The following is a 19,561-nucleotide window of genomic DNA, read 5'->3' on the forward strand; positions in this document are numbered from 1 at the left end:
AGAAAATTTTTTCCCCTCTTAAAAATCAGGAACACCGTGAGCTGAGGCATCACAAGCTGCCATGTGGGGAGCATCAGCACACCTCAGACTCAACCAGGAGTGCGCAATGGTGCTGAGCACTTAATTAAGGGTTCACAGCCATTTAGTCCGTAATTTCTCTGTTCTAGATTTTACGAGGCAGACACCAACCCCTTTGGCTCACAAATGTTTCTACCCAATCACGTGTTTACTGGAACCAGTAGTGGGTACCTGTGAAATACCCGAACGCAGTGACAGGCTCTGCAGCTTCTCCTTTCCCCATCTACCTTCTCATATATTCCCTTCTTACATCAAAACACCTAGTACTGTGACTTTCTATCTGCCTGTGTCCATTTCTCCTTTACACTTCAACGTTTTAATTAAAAAGCAATAAAACACTTTAATTTGAGGTTTGTACATAAAAATACAAGTAAAAATGGCCTGAAGACTGGGCAAATACTATTGAAATCTGAGCTGAAAGGCAGTTAGAGTAACTTTAACCACCTGAGAAATGCAATAATCACCCTGAAATGCACAGCCTGGAGTGTTTTATTGCCATTATAAACTGCAATTTATACATTAAAATAAGGAAAACAGTCAGACCCATCCATTTATGAGCTATAATAAATATGGTCATGACATCACTGACAACCAGTCACAAACTTCCAAACACATCCAGAGCTCTAAAGCAATTTCACGATTACCTTTTAAATCTGTTTTCTATAAGCACATGTGTATTTCTTGGGTGTGCACGCAGCCACAGGCCTGAATCAGCAGCAGCGTCTTCATGGGTGCGAAGGTCTCCTGCGATCTGCAAGCTCGCGGCCTAGCTTTGTCTTTCATGTCTCCTGCGCCCGTCCAGCCCCTCACTACACTCACCATCCTCTACCTTCACCGTGACACCCGTGCAATAAAAACCAAAGCAAAATATCTGATTATCGTTAGAGAATAATTCTCTTTTTATTATTTTTTTCTGCAACTCATCACCTTAACAGAATCTGGGAGAAATGCTGCTTTGGGGAAACTTCTAAAACAGCCATTATGACTCTCAAAATCCTCCTGTTTGAGGAACAAGCATTCCTCAACTATTTATGCTGAGTGGTTGCACTCCAGGAGAGTTAGCCATTGCATGCAGCCTTGAATACAGCTGCTCAATCGCTTTTGCTAGATTCCTCCTTCAAACGCAGTCCCAACATTTGTTGTTTCCACTGTTGCAAGTTTCCTGGGGGAGGAGAGTTTCTAAAATGAATAAATCGTACCTCAGGGAACGGCTCTTCTCCAAGAACAAACTAACAGGATAAGCCTATAATAGAAATATAAATCAACCACAGATATTTTTTTTTTTTTTGAGACTGTTTTTCTCTCAGAACTAGGCATGAAAAAATTTCCTTCTCTACTGCTCAACCCTTTTCTGATGAAACCTGTCCTGATCCCTCTGCCTCTCAGCTGCCAACACATTCGTCACATGCACTGTGGCTTCGTCAGGATCAAAGATCTTTGACTTCATCCTCAGACTCCGATAACCTGGAGCTAAGCTGGAGAAGACGAGCTGCAGTAGCAGTTGCATGGGCCTGATCCAGCAGTGGCTGCCAAACATGAGGGCCCCCTGCAAAGAGGACAACAGCTGAAGACGTTCAGATCAGAGGGAACTCATTGTGCTAAAGCCAAGAGGAGCTCGGAGTCTCAGGGCGAGGAGCAGCCATCAATTTGGTGTCCTGCTATGTGCAAGACAAGCTAGAGCAAAGCACTGCGGTGACCTGTCTGATTCACCATCGCAAGCAAAGGCTAAGTACCAAGTGAGGTAAGGAAGGAGCACATGTCGTGCTGGAGAAGACACAGCCTTTGATGTGCCTAGTTAAACACAAGGTCATGTGAGATTTAACAGTACTGACCCTGTTATTTTACATTTTATCCCTCCCACTCAATGCATCCTATTCCCCTTCTGTTCCTATTTCCGTAACGCAGTGGTGACTGCTTTTCATCTCCCCACATTTTCTCTTAAATCAGCCCAACTTCCCTGCAGAAGGTATTCCTGAATTTCATTCTGCTCAGAAGGACGTCATCTCACCAGGGACTGCTCTTTCAATCCTCCACCTTCCCTTGGCAGGCATCAATCTCAGCCCTTGGCGGAAACTTCTGGCACAAAAGCACCAGCAAACAGACACTGGTCAAGCAGACAAAGAGAGTTAATAAAACACTGCAAGTACCTTGTGGCCAGCAAGGTGGGATAGCACGGGCAGTGCGATAGGAGAACCGCAGTCAGATAAGATAAAACCCTTTCACAGGCCTTTACAGAGATTTCCTCTGAAGACACACCATGGTTATTTGCACACAGAAGGATCTTAGCAGTTGCCAAGACTCAAGATATTTGTCTTTACAACGCTCCTCTGAAGTAGATGAAAAGAGTACTATTTTTACCACTTTGAGGAAGTAAAAACTGAAAAACAAGTACATTGTGTGGTTTTTTTCCATGGTTGTAGAAACCATGGAAAACAATGGCAACTATGGCAAACAATTTTCAGGTGACTTACTCTATTCTATACTGCCTATGTTTATACTTCAGAGCAGTCCATTAACAGCAAGGTATACTTTTGGTCTTCTTTCTCTCTTCCTCTTTCAAAGCAATACGGATGCATTTTTTTTTTGTTCTTGAGCACAGAATGCTTGTTAATACCTGAAATGCAAGAACCAAGACCTTCACCTTGGAGGCTCGAAAGAAAAAAAGCACAGAGGTCCTAAACTTGAGTCAGTATTTTAAAGTAAGCCAGTAGAAAGAATGCAGTCCAGATCTAACACGTTTCTAGCTTTCAATATATCACATTATTCTCATTGTAGCAACTAGAAAGGAAATAAAAAGCTGTTATGCTTCATCCGTTACAATGAAGTCACACTTCAGACGAAGATGAAATCAACTACCTACATAAGAAGAAATCTCCTGGATCAACCAACAGATAGTAGGAAAGGTTATTTGTCTTCACCACTGGAATATCACCTCTTCCGTTCAGCCAGGTTCACCCAAGTAGCTGAGCCAAAGAATGGTATGACTTCTGCCTCTGTGACTTCACCTGCCCACCAGCACAGGACACGGGCTCTCTTGTTGATGTTTGCAACTTTATATTACCTAGAGCATCGTTGGCAGATGTGCCATTCCATTCCACTAACGTTTTGCTTTCAATCAAGGAAGTCACCAGCCAGTTCTTCTCCTGTGTTAGGAAGCTCCTGTTAGAAAAAAAAAACATGAGAGGAAGGGGATAAAATTGCTCCTTTTTTCAAAATGCAATTCTTGCTGCAGCACATACAGAGAGACACATTTCTCCGGTACCATCCTACAGTGCATCAGGTCAGTAATATCCCACGAAAGCCCTCATAGTTTGACAGCAAGGATGGTGGCAGGCCTAAAGTTTTGTTAGAAAAATTATTTTCTTGAACACAGAGGAGGCCTGGGACAGGTCCATCGGGAGGGTCACAGCAAAACAACGGTCAGCACAGGAAGATCGCTAGATGTTGACCTCTTCAAAACTCTTCATGGCACTGACTTCCACCAGTTGGGTAAAAGTAGGCCAGGCACTAAAGAAGCTTTTTCTTTCCTTTTGAATGTATGTTAATGTTCAAAAAAGGGTTTGTTCCGAATAACTTCAGTGGATTTGGGTGACACGCTGCTGTTGGGGGAAAGGAGAGAGAAGCAAGTAGCTAAAAATAATCAACATTGGTGGTTAGTAAAATGCTACTGGGAAGACACTGAGAAGAAAGAAAGATGGACACTATTTCTCACTCAAGATAAATATCTCTCCAACCTTCATCATGCAACAAAGACAGGAATGAAATGCATTTTTTAAATGTAAGCAAGTTAATATATCTTCTTATGTTCATAACTAAGCAAAGGCAGTTGGGAACCGGGCAGGGGAAGCGCTGCTCTTAATCTGGCATAACGCATGCATACATACACACGGACACACACCTACACCCAAAGCTTCTCAACTTTGTGTTCGTGATCTCAGTGCTCAGAGTGAAAAAAAGTTACTTTGATAGTCTGAATTTTAAGAAAATTTGTAATCCAAATTCAGAATTTTGAGAGTGGTTATAAGAATAGGTGTGTGCATGTGTCTATCAAGTATATATGTCCTTCCAGGAAAATAAATCTTGTTTTATAAACTGGAAACTTAAATTTATGGGCTTCTAAGCATCAGCACATACATATTTTTCCACTGATACAGAACAGTTTCTCACTTGCATCAGAAAATCATTTCTACATTAAAAATAAACCCTCTTTAGTGCTCTTTGTTAGTATTTTTAATAATTTAAAATGTTTATCAGTTTCATGTATCCTAGGTATCTAATTATTTGCAGACTTTCACTTACACATTGCTAATGGGACAAGCATCTTCTTGCCTCATTTGTTTTTATTTGGGAAAAGTGTTAAGTTACAACAAATGCAGTGTGTGATCTAAAATTCAGAATATTTGACCATTTCATGATAGCCAACCGATAAGCAGGTATTATTCTCTCTCAAAACATTGAGACACTGTTCCTCTCGATATTTGATATATGTTATTTGCTATTTGAACCCAATGTTCCATCACTGTAGTGCTCTTGTTCTTTGATTAGATGGCCTAACCTATATAAGCAGGTGGCTACTCTCATTAATTTGCTTTGGCTTTGCTTTTCTCTGAGGGATACTGGAAATACTTTAGTTGGTGCAAATGATAGGCTATGAGAGGGTGGAAATCAGGCCAGCAGAATGATAAGGAATTTAAAGCTTTTCTTCTGCACAGGAGCAAACACTGTGTATGCCTTAATCTATGGAGCAACAGGTTAATATATCTAGCCTTTTTCTTAATAACCGGGGAAATAAAACAATGAAAGCAAAATGTGTTTTTAACTCTGAATTCATGATCCTCTTTCTGAGATCTTTAGTGAAAATGAATCTGTACAATTGTAAACCAAGCCCTAATCTTCCAAGGACATATTTATATGCTTAGCTGTACCCTAGCTGAGCAGCACCGTTTTCATCGATAGGATTCATCATGGGACTACTTAGAGACGTTAACACTAATTAAACACAAGCATAAAACTCTTTGCAGGATTGAGACCTAAACGACTTCAATTTCCACTAAAACTTATTTTCATTTCATAATTAAAGCAAATTTTTGCTACTGGCACGGTATCTGATCTCCACTTAAAGGTATGGAGATAAAACTCTGTTAGGGCAAGTGCCTTTCAGAAAGCCAACGAGAACATTGAAAATATCTGCATTTGAATGTCTAGATAAGATTTGGTCTCCGAGTTGTTCTTATTTTTAATTCTTTGCCACACTTCATTATGACCATGACTCTACTACTAGCACTATACCTAGTCTGACTATCATTTGTATTGGTCTGCCAGCAACCTATTATATCCATTTCAGTGCTGTGAAGGTACCATTTGGACCTGCGTCCTTGCATAGCAATAGATTTTTTAGTGTACTGCATGTTTCCCCTATTCTTGTTCCCCCAGGACCCTGCCCAAAACATGATCTGTCACTCCACACTAAACCCTGGTGGGTTTGGGACATTCTGTCGTGCTTCAGAGAGCCCAACTCATCCACCTGATCCCCACAGCCGCGTGGGCTCACTGCCACCTTTACAGCACCCGATAAAGACACGTGCGTATTAAAGCCTACCAACCACCAAAAACCTGAACATTCCAGTCAATGTAAGTTCTCTTTTCCTAACCAAAAGTTACCTTGCGATACTGCTAACTTCTAATAATTAACATCTCTACAAAAGCAGACAATATTATTATCTGTTGAAGCAAAGTTGGGATCTGCTGTCCACCACATACATTTGATCACAGCAGACCCAGAGCCTGTTCTGGAAGGTTACCAGGTTTAGGCCATCACCTGAAACTGCTGAAACGCCACCCCCACCCCCCCCAGAAAAAAAAAAGATATAAAAGGAGTCAATATTAGAGGTACACCATGGAGCCTCCCTTAAAGAAAAAAATTCTATATGAGGATGTTAATGAGTCCAGGCATTGTGCCTTTTCTGAGGTCAAAATCATGTTCCTCCCAAGTTTGAAAAGTGAATATTGGACTCACGATCAGTCTTTTGTGGTTTAAAATCCAAGAATCACTTAGCCAGCTATTTCCCCAGCACTGTCAACCACAGCAGAGAAACACATCTTAAGACTGAGGCAATTATACTACTAACAACATTAATGTGGGTTTGGTTTAGGGTTGTTTTTCTTTTTTGGGGGGGTGGGGGTGGGGGACAGGGAGAACTAATAATCCCCTTACTAAAAACATACTGCAGGGTTCAACAGCAAAAGCCCTTCTGAGATTATAACATCTTTCAGGTCATTAGTGTAAACAACTTTATTTTTAATATATTTTTTTTTTTTCCTCAGAATGCATGCACTTTAAACTTCTCGTGGGCCTTTTCCAAGTACTTTTCTAAAATGACATCAGAAAGCCAAGGCCAAAAACTTAATACATCTGCTAGGACCCAACATAATCATATCACGATTTATATTGACAGAACGGCTACATAGTCTAACCATAGCCATGGCTGCGGGTGCCGTGGTGAGCTTGTGATCTGGAGCGAGACTGGGGAGCCCAGAGGGGCAGCACAGCTCTAAGGGTGGCCAACATGGGCTTGAACCTTGCTGCCATCACAGCCCCACCACCGCCGGGCTCGGCACGGGAACGGCGAGGAGCTGAGCGCAGGCTATTTCTGATTTGAATGCTATTTGTACTACTGGAGTCCTATTTTGAGTAGTTTGGAGTTCTATTTTGAGATTTTTGAATACTCTTTTGACTCTACTGTACATATAACCCGGGAATATCAGGAAATACAACATTAACCAAAATATCCCTTCAAAGAGGGGGGTTTTGGCCTCCTTTCTGAAGCTGGATTGAGACAATGGCAGGACTCCACCTGCCATACCCTTCCACAGCACACCCCGTTACCTCTGCGGCACTGCCAGCTTGGGGCTCTGAAGCCTTGAGGCAGCCCTCAAAATATGAGATTTGCTAAAAAATATTTTTTTTTTTAATCAAAAGTAATTGAGAGAGTGGGAATGTTTTGCTTGTTCTTCATTACAATTGTGCTTCATATATTTCTTTAAATCTCTCCACATGAGGAATCCACGAGGAGAAATAAATTTTTATATTTTAAAAATGAGGAGAGCTGAAAATTTCATGCCGCTGAGGTTTGAAGGAAAAGAGGAGCATCTCTGTATTTACTGAAATTGACAACTTCTTCTTCCTGGGAATGCCTGAAAAGAAGGGAAGTCCAGCAGGACCTTTCAACCTAGGTGCAGGAGAAGGGATGCAGACTGCCCATCGTGCCTGCATTTTAACTTTCCAAGGCATAATCACACATTAACTTTCTGCAGTAATAAAAGGTAGAGCACAGCACCCATTTCCTTTTCTTTGTGCTTAATATTTCCCTATCCTTGGAAGCCTACTCTGACTTCACAGCCCTCCAACGGCAAACTATAGTGCCTGCTTTGTGTTTCCAAAAAGGAAATTGTTTTCCCAAAAAATGTAAGCTGCAAGCAAGAGGCTCCAAACAACATTCTTATAGTAACACACGCAGTAGCACATTTCAAGCCAACTAAACTTACTGAGCCCTCCTCTATGTTTACAGCATGCTTCAAATAGTTTTCTAAGAGCCCAGAAAGTAAGCAGCAAGCATGGTTGATTTATTGAATATTTACCCTTTGAAATTTTAGAGTTAATGGCTATATTTTATGTCATTGATAGACCATCTATTAATAGATGAAATTACCAATATTAAGGCAAAAGGGGTGTAAAAATAAAATCTATTCACTGACAAAATAAAAGCAAATATGGAAGTCCTTCTGCTAATTCTAAGCTAATTCTTTTCTCTAAAAGATTTTAAAAATAAGTGTCCAAAACTTTCTTAAAGATGTCAATAGAGTAAGTCAAAACTCCTTGTTCCGCTCCTGGCCAGCACAGGATGTCTTTGAGTTGGTACCTCATAACACCTTGCTCATGTTCTCCCTCTTGAGCTATCAGAAAGCCAGCAAACAGGAATGCCAACCTGCACATCCCTGCGGGTGCCTGCCTTGGGCTGAACGCCTCGGAGACCAGCACTGTCATGCACAGCTCGCTCCTGCGTCCCCAGCTGCTCACGTATCACAGTACATGTGCTCCGGGGGCAGCACATTTGGTGGCAACGTACGACACCATAACGTGGAACATTCAGCCTTTGGTCTTGCTGGTGTCCAGGAGCCCTGCTCTCGGCCTGAACCTGGCAACCTAGATGCCTTCATGAAATGAAGGGAAGCTATTTTAAAATCTATTTGTATACTTACAAAATAAACATAAAAAGATGACAGAACTGAGGAATAACATGCTTTACCACATCAAGCTTCCAAGTAATGGCCATGTTTTCACCAAGCACCCACATATTGGCCGTAGCCTCGGCAGCAAGGTAGCACCTTAAGGAAGCTGTGCCTTGTCAATCGTGTAAGAGTTGGTCAAGTTTGATTGCTCAGGGTTGTTTTGGCAAACCAAGATAAAGCAAGAAACGGAAGATATGTGCATACCGCATGCTGCTGAAGTTTTCTAAAGTCTTAGGGGAGTCTTCCCACCTATGAGTCTCCACATTTTTTCAGCGCATTTTCGGTCCATCCAGAGTTAGATAAAATACTATATATAGCTACTCTAATTAGTGGACGTACAAAACTATCATGAAATAGCTTCAAAATAAAATATACTTTTAAAATTAAACAATCATATTTTCCATTTTTTATATCAAAATAACCATTCCATTTCCATGATGGCTGTCAAACAGAAAGATGAGGAGAGCAACAATAATACATTTGGAAAGGAAGTTATTTTTGGAAGATAATTTTTACTTAGGGAAGGAGAAAAAAGTCCAACTGAAGTAAACAATTTAGTTCATAATCATCAACACAGGGACACTTTGCACAGACATTTCCTTTCACAGGTCACTACATTCACTGGATTAGAATTGGTTAGAAGGCTTTGGACTGAAAACAGTAAATGACAAAAAACTACTGGCAAAAGTAGCCCATGAAGAAAAATACAGCCAGCTGAGACAAAAATTAGATTGCATTATGCTGAACCCACTCCTACCTGTCCCATAATTCAAGGCCCAGTTTGCATATGCACAGCTAGCTCTGATAAAGCATAAGGTTTATTAAAGATTTCAGCTGCTGGGAAATGATTTCGCTTGTGGAATTTATACAAGGGGAGGGGGGCAAAAAAACCTAGACAGTGTTTGTTAGGTCAAAGTTTTTTTGTTTTCTGGGGTTTTTTTTAATCATCATCTGCATAGCTTTGACACTAGATAATACAGTGTAATGCATCAATACGCTATAGCAAATGTTCTCTGCTTTAAATATCACTCTCATTCATACTGTGATTCAATTTAAAGAATCATTCAAAGATAAATCTAAATAAATAACAAGCTAGCTTTCAGGCAAACAAATGAATTTGCATTGTTTTATATTCATCATAAATATTTCACTTAATTACTGAGGTACTATGTTCAGAAATACAAAACAACATTATAAATTTATTAGCACTGTCCCTGCTGATTTTACAGAAGTTCTGTGGAATGTAAAAGCCAAAAGTAGAAACAGGCTCAAGAGCATAACCAAAAAAGCAGAGGCTGCATTCAACTGCTAAACTGGATTGACACTTTCTGGTTTGCTCTGTATATTTACCCCAACTAAAGCTTCCTGTCTTGAATCAGGTGTTATCCTATTTATTCTCAAAACCCAAGGTCAACTAAACCCTTTTCCTTCTGTTGACTTTCAAAACCTAAACATCTGAATCAGGCTAGTTCAAGTATTATCTTGAAAACTATCACAGGAGTTATTTTTCCCCTCATTGTAAAATTGTGAAAACGTAAAAGGATGTAACAGCATTTTTCAAAGGTTTAGCGAGGTCAGCTATGTGAAGAAAAAATAAAAAGTGCTACCAAAACATGAAAGCTACAGTACATAGCATTTATCATCAAAATTATTTAAGTTCTTTTAATGGCTCTAAAGGCTATGAAAAATATTTTTAAAATGTAAATAAGTGGGTCTTTTACAAGAAGCTATCCTTCTTTGTAAACCACAGTATCACTGGTGATTTATAATTTTCAGAAAATCTTAATCCCACAGGAAACATATAAGAGTTCCTCTTTATTTTTAACCTAATGCTGGATCTAACATGGAATGCAGTTTTTATTATTAGCGAAAACGCTATTATTTTTATTTGCTTATAATAAATTTAGACAAAATCTGAAACAGTGCGAGTATGAAACCATTTTAAAAACAGATTATTTTTTTTTCCTTTACATTTGAAACAACTTCAGATGTAAATAAAATTGTGGATATCACATTTCCCTAGGGATTAAGTACTCTTACTGTTCAAATGTCATTAATTACCCTTAATGCTGTTATGAACTATTTGGAGATTATCATTATTAAACTGTTAGAGTATTTCTTAATTCCTCACCAGAAAGCCACAGAGTAACTAGCTGAGCCTGTCCTCCCCCTCTTTTGTTGAAATAACAATAGCCTAGAGGAATTGTGTCTGAAAGAAAAAGTCAAGAAACAACAATAAAAAAATATTTGGTTTGACTAAATGAGCAGTAGAGAGAAGAGTTTGGGTTTTAAACCATATGCTGTTTCATAAGCGGAATATCTGGGTCTGACGCAGCCTGATTCAAAAGGCTGGGATTCTCCGAGTAACTGGGGAAGCAGCATAAATCCCTCTAACACAAGTATCTTATCTGCAGCACGCCTGTTGTGGCAATACTGGAAAATGTCTAATAAACCCCTCTCCCAAACGAGAGCGTCCCCTGATCATGGCGACAAAGGACAAGAAGGCAGAGAGACCCTGTTAGTGGCTGAATTTTAAAGCAGCTAATATAGACTCAAAAGAAAAAAAAAGAAACAACACACACCAAACCCAAAACATAACTCCTCCCCTAAAACAAACAAACCAACCAACCAACCTTAAAAAAAAAAAAAAGCTCTGTGGTCCAAGCCTGCAGCATGAGTGACTGGTAAGGTCCTCACTGACACCTGAAAAGTTTAATTTTGGGGTCCTAAGGACGTTTCACTGCTGTAAAAAATATTCCCTAAAACAGAGCACGGATACTGTATATACTGGCCTTGGTATCAATATATTTCATCCTCCTTTTGCAAAATGTTAAACCAATGAGGATTTTAGCACGGTTGTTATTTAAATTGTGACACTTGGCCCTTTGAATCACCGTCGGGCTGGGAGGATGAGTTCGCTCCACCGCAGGGGCCACGTGCTCCTACTACAATTCAGATACTCATCTCCTCTTCCAAGATAAACCACAGTGCTTGGATTCGTATTTTGAATCTGTATTTTACCTTGTTACCATTATTCAACTTGTTTTTTTCATTCAAACGCATGCCGACACTTTTACACGTGTATGTTGAAGAACTAAGGTGTTAAATTTGGCTACAGGTAAATTTGATGACTGTTCTCAAGCAGAAAAAAAGGCTGAACTGAAACTTTTTAATGACCACCTGGAAAGATGAGAGCAGATAAATTTTCAGCATTTACTCACTTCTGGTACTGAAAAACAAGCCACTTGTCAGCTTGAAGGCACATATTAAAACACACGCTCCCTTACCTTGTGCTTGCACGTTAGATTAGCTGCTCTGGGGTTTCCTGAGTGTTATTTTTTTAAGCAAAAGAATAAGGGGCTTCTCCAAAGGGACAAGGGGAGGACCTCAGGTGGTCCTGCTTTCTTGGTTTGCATTTCTAGCTCCCCTTTACCTCTGCTCTGGAGGAGTTCCCAACCTATGCCTGGAGCACAGCAGGGTAAATTTAGTATTTTAATAAGACAGGAGAGTTGCAAGGTGAAGCTGCCAGCCACCAGCTTCGTGACTTACCCCCAAATCAGCCAGAAGGCTTATACTCTGGGAGCATCTTTGCTAATGGAGAGGGAGGGGGGCACCAGAAAAGGGATCGCTGAAAAGCTGCACAGGGTTTAGAGGTGGAGAAAGAGCCTCAGAAGGGCCATTGCAAGGAGTAACAGTAACGAGATGGTGTGGTCTGGGAAGGGAGAGGGGAACCAGCTTTTTTCTGTCCCTTTTCCACATCAGATCTACACGTTGCAGAGGCCACGGCTCCCTCGCAGAGCTCTGCTGAAAGGTAAAACAGCGCTCGGGATCTGTTACGAGTTATTTCAGCGAGGAATGTCTGGGTTTTTTATGGTTATTTTAATTGGTGACAGTACTCACTGCTTAACATACTCAATCTGGCACCGATGTTCTCCCATGTCCTGCTCCATCCCGAACGCTCATCCTGTCTCACGGCTGCTTTCTCGCCCTCGTCAGAAGCTGCTGCCCCGTTGCTGTCCTTGCTCCGGCATTATCTGGTCTGGTCTGCGTAACGCCAACCCGGGGCGAGCACTGGCATACTTCACCAGAGATTAATACTTATGCTGCCTGTCCAGAGAGCATGGAAAGTTGATAAGTGCAACAAGCTTTAAAGCAAAACTGAATTCAAACCCCTTTTTATTATTTCGTTCAGACCAGTAGCTAACAGTTCAGCCTGTTCTTTCGTGCATAACATAGATTTTGTATCAGTGAAAAAGCATAGCTGCCAGGCACCTAGGTCTGACAAGGGAGACTATGCTATACACCTTGGCGCAGTATTTCTTCTAAGCATCTCAGAGAATTTTATTACCAATAGCGATCTTTAATTTGCAGTACTTCTAGGAGAAGGTAATTATCGTTATGCTTTTACAAGTGAGGCAAGGTGACTTAAGCGTCTTGCCAAAGGACAAACAGAATAAGGGCAGTAATAAAGTCAACGTTTCTTGCCCACTGACTTAAACACAACTCTTCCAGTCTGCTGGGCAGCGAAAGTCTTGGTGAGCTTCAGATCCAGGGCTGGCTCGCTTCACTGTGCATTGGACGTGTAAAACAGCCTACATGATTCACCTTCTTCCTCTCCCACTTTGCTAGTCAGGAGCTAAGATCACTGGTGCTCACCAGAGGACTTATCTTGCCCCTCTCCATACTGTGGGTAGAAGCTAGTTAAGATATCTTTTTAATTTAAACTTAGAGAAGAGGAAGGTCAGCCCAGCAGCTACCTCTTTCCAGCCTCCTTTATCACCCGCCCCTCACAGTAACCTCCTCCTCCTTACGTTGCTCCCACATTGGACCACCTCCTTGGCCCAGTCCCCATCCCTTTCCCACAAGCAGCACAGTTATTCAGCCATCCTAGCACACTGCATGGAAAAACCCTTATTTTTTTCTTTCCCAGATTAAACACACCAAAAGACAGGACAAGCCAAGAGACACTACCTGGGGGAGGCGATAACATGCTGCCAATCATCCGACCAGCGGTATCGTGGGGCAGCTGTTGCTGGAAAAATAGTGGGAGGCTGAAGCTGGGAGTCACCATCTCTCCCAGCTTGTGTCCTTCAAGATACCATGGCTCACAGCCCTCGTTCTCTGCTTTACACTGCTCAAAATCAGCCCACGTGTTATGTTTTGCTGGAGCTTGGTAGGCTGCTAACCCCCAGCGTAGGTCATGGAGAAAGGACTTTCCTTTCATCCCTGCAGGCAGCCTTTTGCTAAAAGGCCAGGGAACAATCACAGGACAGTAGTGACTCACTGTTTCTGTCAGTGGAAAGAATCTCTGCTGCCCAGTGCTCCCCTTCTCCCACCTGGCATCGCCACCAAAACCACCACACCGATGAACAAGGAGGTTAGGCAAGGCTGCGAGGCTGGAATATTAACTTACAAAAGTTAGGAACAGTGGGAAAGGGCTGCCAGCTAGACTGCATCAGCTTCCCTGGCCTGCTAGGAAAAATAGGTCAAGGTTTTCCAAGGTGACTGTCAATTTTGGATGTCCAGCTTCATGCGTGTTTAAAAAAAAAAAAAAAAAGAAAAAAATTCTTTTGGAAAACCACTAAATATCTATCATTGGGGGAAAAAAGCAAAAGGCAGCCAGACAGCTGTATCTTTCAAGGTCCTTTCAGTTGAGAACCCCTGAAAAAACCAAATTACCTTGAGCCATAAGCCCCTGAAAAAAAAAAAAAAAAACCAACAAAAAAAAACCACAAAACTAAACCACTCTGCAAAAAACAACGGAGGAAACCCCATGGGTAAATAACTAGTGGGAGCTCACAAGAGTACGGCTCTCAGGATGCATGTGTGTTTCTACTGCGGGAGAGAGAACAATTGAATTACGAGGAGCTCTTAAGCAAGTAAAGTAAACATCTTTTGGCAATTTAGTGCTGCACTTTGAAGCCTGGCTATGTCATACAAATGGTGAAATAGCACGGACACCCTTCTGCTAGCTAGTTTGTTTAATATGGTGAGTCGGGAGCTTTCGGAGCGCAGCACTCTTTTATGAGCTCACAAGCTGGAGGAGGGAAAGTGCGGAAGGAGCAGGAGAGGGATGTTTAAGCAAGGCTATAGCTGCCCGGAGCCTATGGGAAACGGCGCAAGCGGGAAGGGTCTGCGGCGGGAACCGTGCAGAAGCCGCAGGGCTGCCACCGCGGGAACCAGCCCCGAGCAGCCCCCGCCACGGGGAAAGAGGGGGGGAGACAGAGAGAGAGAGGTATGGGACGAGGGGATGAGGATAATCACACGAGCGAGGTTAATTGCTATAAATATCAAGAATCAAATCAATATGTCAAGATGTGTGTTCCACTTTTCACATATATGCGGCGCGTAAATGAGAAACGGAGAGAGAGGGAGGAAGAGCTAGAAAGAAAAAGGAGAGACTACTAAAGAAATAAGCCCCCCTGTACAGACAGCCTGACGCCAGATGGCTTCTTCTAATAAATATTCAACCTTAACTCAGTTCCCATGTAACTTTGTTGTAAAGCTGCCAGCACACCCACACAGATCTGGGCCAGCAAAATGATTACAGTAGTACAAACAAAATAGTGCAATAGAGGAAACAGGCAGACAGGGTCCTGTATACAGAAAGACAGAGCTGTAAAGATGTGAGTTGATGAACCTTTAGATTTAATACAGGGAACCTTGAAATAGTGGCTTGGGCAGAGGGTAGAAAAACCTGATGGGTGAGGGGGGAGAAAAAAAAAAAAAAAAGGAGTTATTGAGTTATTTTTTCCTTACTGTTGCTTTTATTGTCGGGAATACAGAGAACATCATTCTATTAAGACAGCAAATGAGGCACTATAAATCAGTTTCTATTCTGCATATTTTCTGTATTCAGCTGGAATTCAGATACCTTGCCTGAAATCATAGCCTAGCTTAAATTTCTGCCGTCTGTTGCCCTCATATGGGGCACAAGTTAAAAAGGAAGATTTTGTGCATGACATTTGTTATATTAATTGGGAAGAGAAAGAGGAGATTTGGTATATTTTTCTTAAGAAAACACTGGCTCGGTGCTCAAAAACATGCATTTCAGTTGTGCGAGTGTTTTTGCCCCAAGCTCTTTAATTTCAAAATTGGATTATGAGATCTGAATACCAGAACACACCATGTTGGCAACCCCAAAACTATTTAAATAGGACCCTGACCAAATCGTGATCTAGTGCTAAGATTAGGGGTGGGGGGGCGGAAAAAAGACAATGAAAAAGGACATGCTTTGCAGGCAGGCATCTATTGATAATGTGAAGTAAGAAAAAAGATCTAGAGCAGGAATTACATCTTTAAAATATTAAGGATTCATACTACTGATTTCTTGGATCTGTTTCATACAGAATATCTCAGTTTTAGAGGCAGGGAAAACACAGGCAGCCAACCCAAAACTTCTACCTGCAGTTAAGGTGCAGGTAACAACCACCCATGGGCCAGCAGTGGGTCAGGCAGTTAAAATACACATTTACTTTGGTTGAGAGAGTATCAACATGAGGCAAAGCTCTTCTTTCTCAAGAACGCAGCCTTTTGATGTTATAAGGTAAGTCGTGGTATGCTCCTGGAAGGACATGATTTTGAATGATACAGAAGAGTATAAATAGAATTAATGAGACAGAATTTAAAAAAAAAAATAAAATAAAAAGGAAAAGGGGGGGAGGGGGGGATGCTGAACGTCAGAAAATATTTCCTGGTTGTGAGAGTTTCCCTCTGCAAAGCAGAGCGACAAGGAGATGCAGTAGGCTGTAGAGTCAGGCTTTCACCACTTCCCCTGGGAGATTGTCACTGTGGAGGTTTTAAAAACAAAGCTGAACTCAGCACTAGTAAATGTGCTGCAGGGAATAACCTTGTGTTGGGCAAGAAATGGACAAGATCAATTAACAGATCTCTTCTATGCCTACTTTCTATTATTTTTGACTGTTGGGAAGAAAACTTTGCTAGAGAAAAGCCTAAACCTCCCTCCACCCCCCTTCCTTTTCTTTTAAAAAGAGAACAGACTATATCACATTGCAAGCTCCTGTCTGAAGCTCCGTTCATTACAACCGCTAAGTCTCTCCCACCAGTTTTGCTCTGCTCACCCTCTGTCTCCAATATTATTGAGAAGCATTGGAAAGAACTTCCTGGAGAGGAAAAAAAAAATAAAAAAGAAGAAAGAGCTGAACCTCTCTTATTTCTGATCTTTCCAGGCCTCTTTATAATATTCATCTATTCTGAGCAGTGTTTGACACTTCCTTCCCACCCACCCCCATTAGAAATCAGCTGTGGATCGCCTCCTTGTGCTCCTTCTCCAGCCTTAAGGTACACATTATGATTCTGTTCTTATCCAGAGCACGATAGCATCAAACGAGGGAAGCAGTCGGACGGCGGCAGGCAGGCATCTTGGTAAGCCCCACGCCTGAAGAAATGCCCACCTTTTGTTTATGGCTAGCAGGATGAAAGCCATGTGATGGAGCCGGACATAAATCTGTCATCTCTTGGGAAAACACCACTGCTGAAGCCGCTAACAACGCACCTCCTCGGTGCTGTGTACCGCAAGCACATCAAACGAGTCCTTCATTGACTATGCTGGCTTGAAGTTCAAGATATCTAATCTTACCTTAATAAACCAGACCTACGATGCTGAAAAATCACTGTATAAAGGCTTAGAGGTTCAGGGTCACCACTTAAACTCCTCCGGCACTAGGCTTCATTCTGCAGACAAAATTGGATCAAAATTAGGGCTAATTCAGAATCAATTTAAATCTTCCCCACACTCTTTTTGTTGAAATATATGCCATATATTTAAGGGATTAAAACCAAAATACCTAAATTTCTTCCTTGTGGAGAGGCAGAGAGATAAGCCCATGGCTAAGAAGAACATTTCCCTGCGGGCTTGGGTGCCACCGGGTGACCATACAGCACAGCCCCATCAGGTCAACACACAGACTTTGATTTTTATTGCTGCTTGATTTAATCCAGTGCCAAGTTTCTATTAGTATTGTTCAGTTCAGGGAAGGAAAGAGGCAATGGGAAACCAGGAGAGAAAGAGCATGGGGAAAATTAAATAGCAAAGAGACATTGGCAGAAAGAATAGGGTGGAGACAGTAGTCTCTATACATCTTCTCCATGTCCTCTCCCCCTCTCTCTCCTGAAGGAACATGGTAGAGATGCCTGGCCTCACTGGCAGGCAAGACTGAAAGCAAGACTCAGCACTCCCTGGCTTCTTGGCTAAGCACCAGAATAAATCAAAGCAAGGAAAGAGTGAGGAAGGAGGTGAACTGTGGGCTCAAGGAGCAAAACGAAATTAGAAGGGAGCTCTGCAATGCCGGGAGGCACCCAAGATGTAAATAGGAGTAAGAGGAGGTTCCAGTGAACCACTTTTCATTGCACATTCGTTGGGGGTGAATCACCCCCATGAAGACCTGCCCACGTCCCTTCTCCTCCTGCCATGGAGCAGGGAGGCCAGTTTTGCTCCCACTGAAGCCACAATGGCTGGGCCAGTAGGGAGACGCTGGTGGGACCAAAGTCCTCCAAGAGATCTAGTTGGAAGGAAAAGTGGCAGCATCACCATCCCAGCAAGGTACTGGCTAGGGTCAACTTCTCAGGTCTTTTAAACAACCTGGATGAACACTTATCTCTCACAGCAGCCTCAGTCCTACAGCTTCTGAGGGCATCCACCTGAGCGATCACCAAGTTGGCATGCTCAGCACCTTGCTGGAAGCCAACAGGATTCATTAGGAGGACATGAGGTTCGGTGCAAGGCCCATCATATTGGATTTCTTCAGAGCAGGGTTTTCTTTCATCTAGCTAGAAAAGAATTGAATCTTACTGTTACAACTAAAGAAGAAGAAAACAAAAAAGAGTCAAGGGCAGCAAATTGGTGTGATTTAACACATTTTCTTTATAAAATTCTATGTTGTCTTAGAATTGCAAGCAGTGGTTTTGGACATGAGACCGAGCAGAACGCAGTGTTGATGCTCTCAGCCATTAGTTTATAAATTGAATAAGATAGATGTGTTCATTCATATGAACTAATGTAGTTTTTCTTATGAAGGTTTCATATTATACAAATCCATTAGCATATTTACAAATTAATCTTCCCTTAGGAAAAAAAAAAAAGATCAAAGATTTACAGAAGGAAGTGCTTTATTACTTTTAAACTGCCTTTTTTTTTTTTTTAAGAAAGAGAAAAAGAAATGAAGGGAAATTATGTTGAACCATAAATGTTTCTTTATGACTACTGTACAGCAGCTTTGTGGGAGATTTAAATTTACTAAAGGGCAAGGGGGACTTTAAGCCATCTATATGAGTTCAGTATTAAAAATATATATACATGACAGGTGCCCATATAAGTTCATGCAGTACAAAATATTCCATAAATGAGCTCATTTATCTGAGTAATTTAAAAAGAGCTTCTGCACAAGGGGAGATATTTAGTATGAATTATAGTCCGTTTACCTTTCATGAGTTTTTTCATCACTTCCCATACCTCCTTTGGTGCTACTGAAAATATCTGTAGTTATCAAGCGTTATATTCAACCTTGCTATTCCCTATTCCCAGGAAAGCCCTATTGGTGAAGTGACTCCATATTCTCTTCAAGACACACAGCTTGTAAAGCCCTGCATACACAGTTATTCCTTCTTCATAGATGCCAGATAAAACAAGATCAGGCTAGGAAATCTTTTATCTAAGCAAATAGCTTGAATAATAAAGAGTATTACAGGTGAAGAAAAAATCTGTAGGTTTGCCCTCATCATGTAGATTTGACTCCATTGTAAAAAATTCCTCTTTATATTTTCAGAATGACTTTGTACTATGGTTGAAAATACAGAGTAGTAGAGCAGCAAGGAAATGAAATGAGATGCAAGCCTTTAATGATTTATTAATAACCACTTCCTGAGACATTTCTAACTACCAAAGAGAAATCAGAACACTAAATACATTAAGATCTTCAGAAGAGGGGAAAAAAAAAAAGAAAAAAATGAACTATTAGAAAGTTATAACAGAAAATTTTGGAGGGAAAAAAACCACCTGACAACCAAAGTGTATTTTAGGTAGAGCTGCTCCTGCCCTGGGACAGGAGTTGGAACTACGTGACCTCTGAAACCCCTCCCAGACCTAAGTTTTGTAATTCTATGTTGAAATATTTGAAGATCTTTTGCAACGCGTACCCTTTTTTAGTATTTTAGGATATATTCCAAAGGAAAACTT

General features: G+C 41.3%; 1 long non-coding RNA gene across 2 annotated transcripts; it reads right to left on the reverse strand.

Moving 5' to 3' along the window:
• Positions 1-1,000: 1,000 nt before the first annotated feature.
• LOC142057207 (uncharacterized) lies at positions 1,001-13,673 on the reverse strand. Of its 2 annotated transcripts, XR_012660576.1 has the most exons (4): positions 13,339-13,673; positions 12,268-12,474; positions 3,140-3,237; positions 1,001-2,692 (listed from the first exon to the last, which is right to left on the reverse strand). It is a non-coding gene; the product is annotated as an uncharacterized LOC142057207 (long non-coding RNA). The 2 variants fall into 2 exon arrangements; XR_012660577.1 differs by lacking the exons at positions 12,268-12,474; positions 13,339-13,673 and adding an exon at positions 3,341-4,708.
• Positions 13,674-19,561: the final 5,888 nt, after the last annotated feature.

This window comes from Phalacrocorax aristotelis, chromosome 5, assembly GCF_949628215.1.
Source record: "Phalacrocorax aristotelis chromosome 5, bGulAri2.1, whole genome shotgun sequence".
In the NCBI taxonomy this organism is placed as follows: Eukaryota; Metazoa; Chordata; class Aves; order Suliformes; family Phalacrocoracidae; genus Phalacrocorax; species Phalacrocorax aristotelis.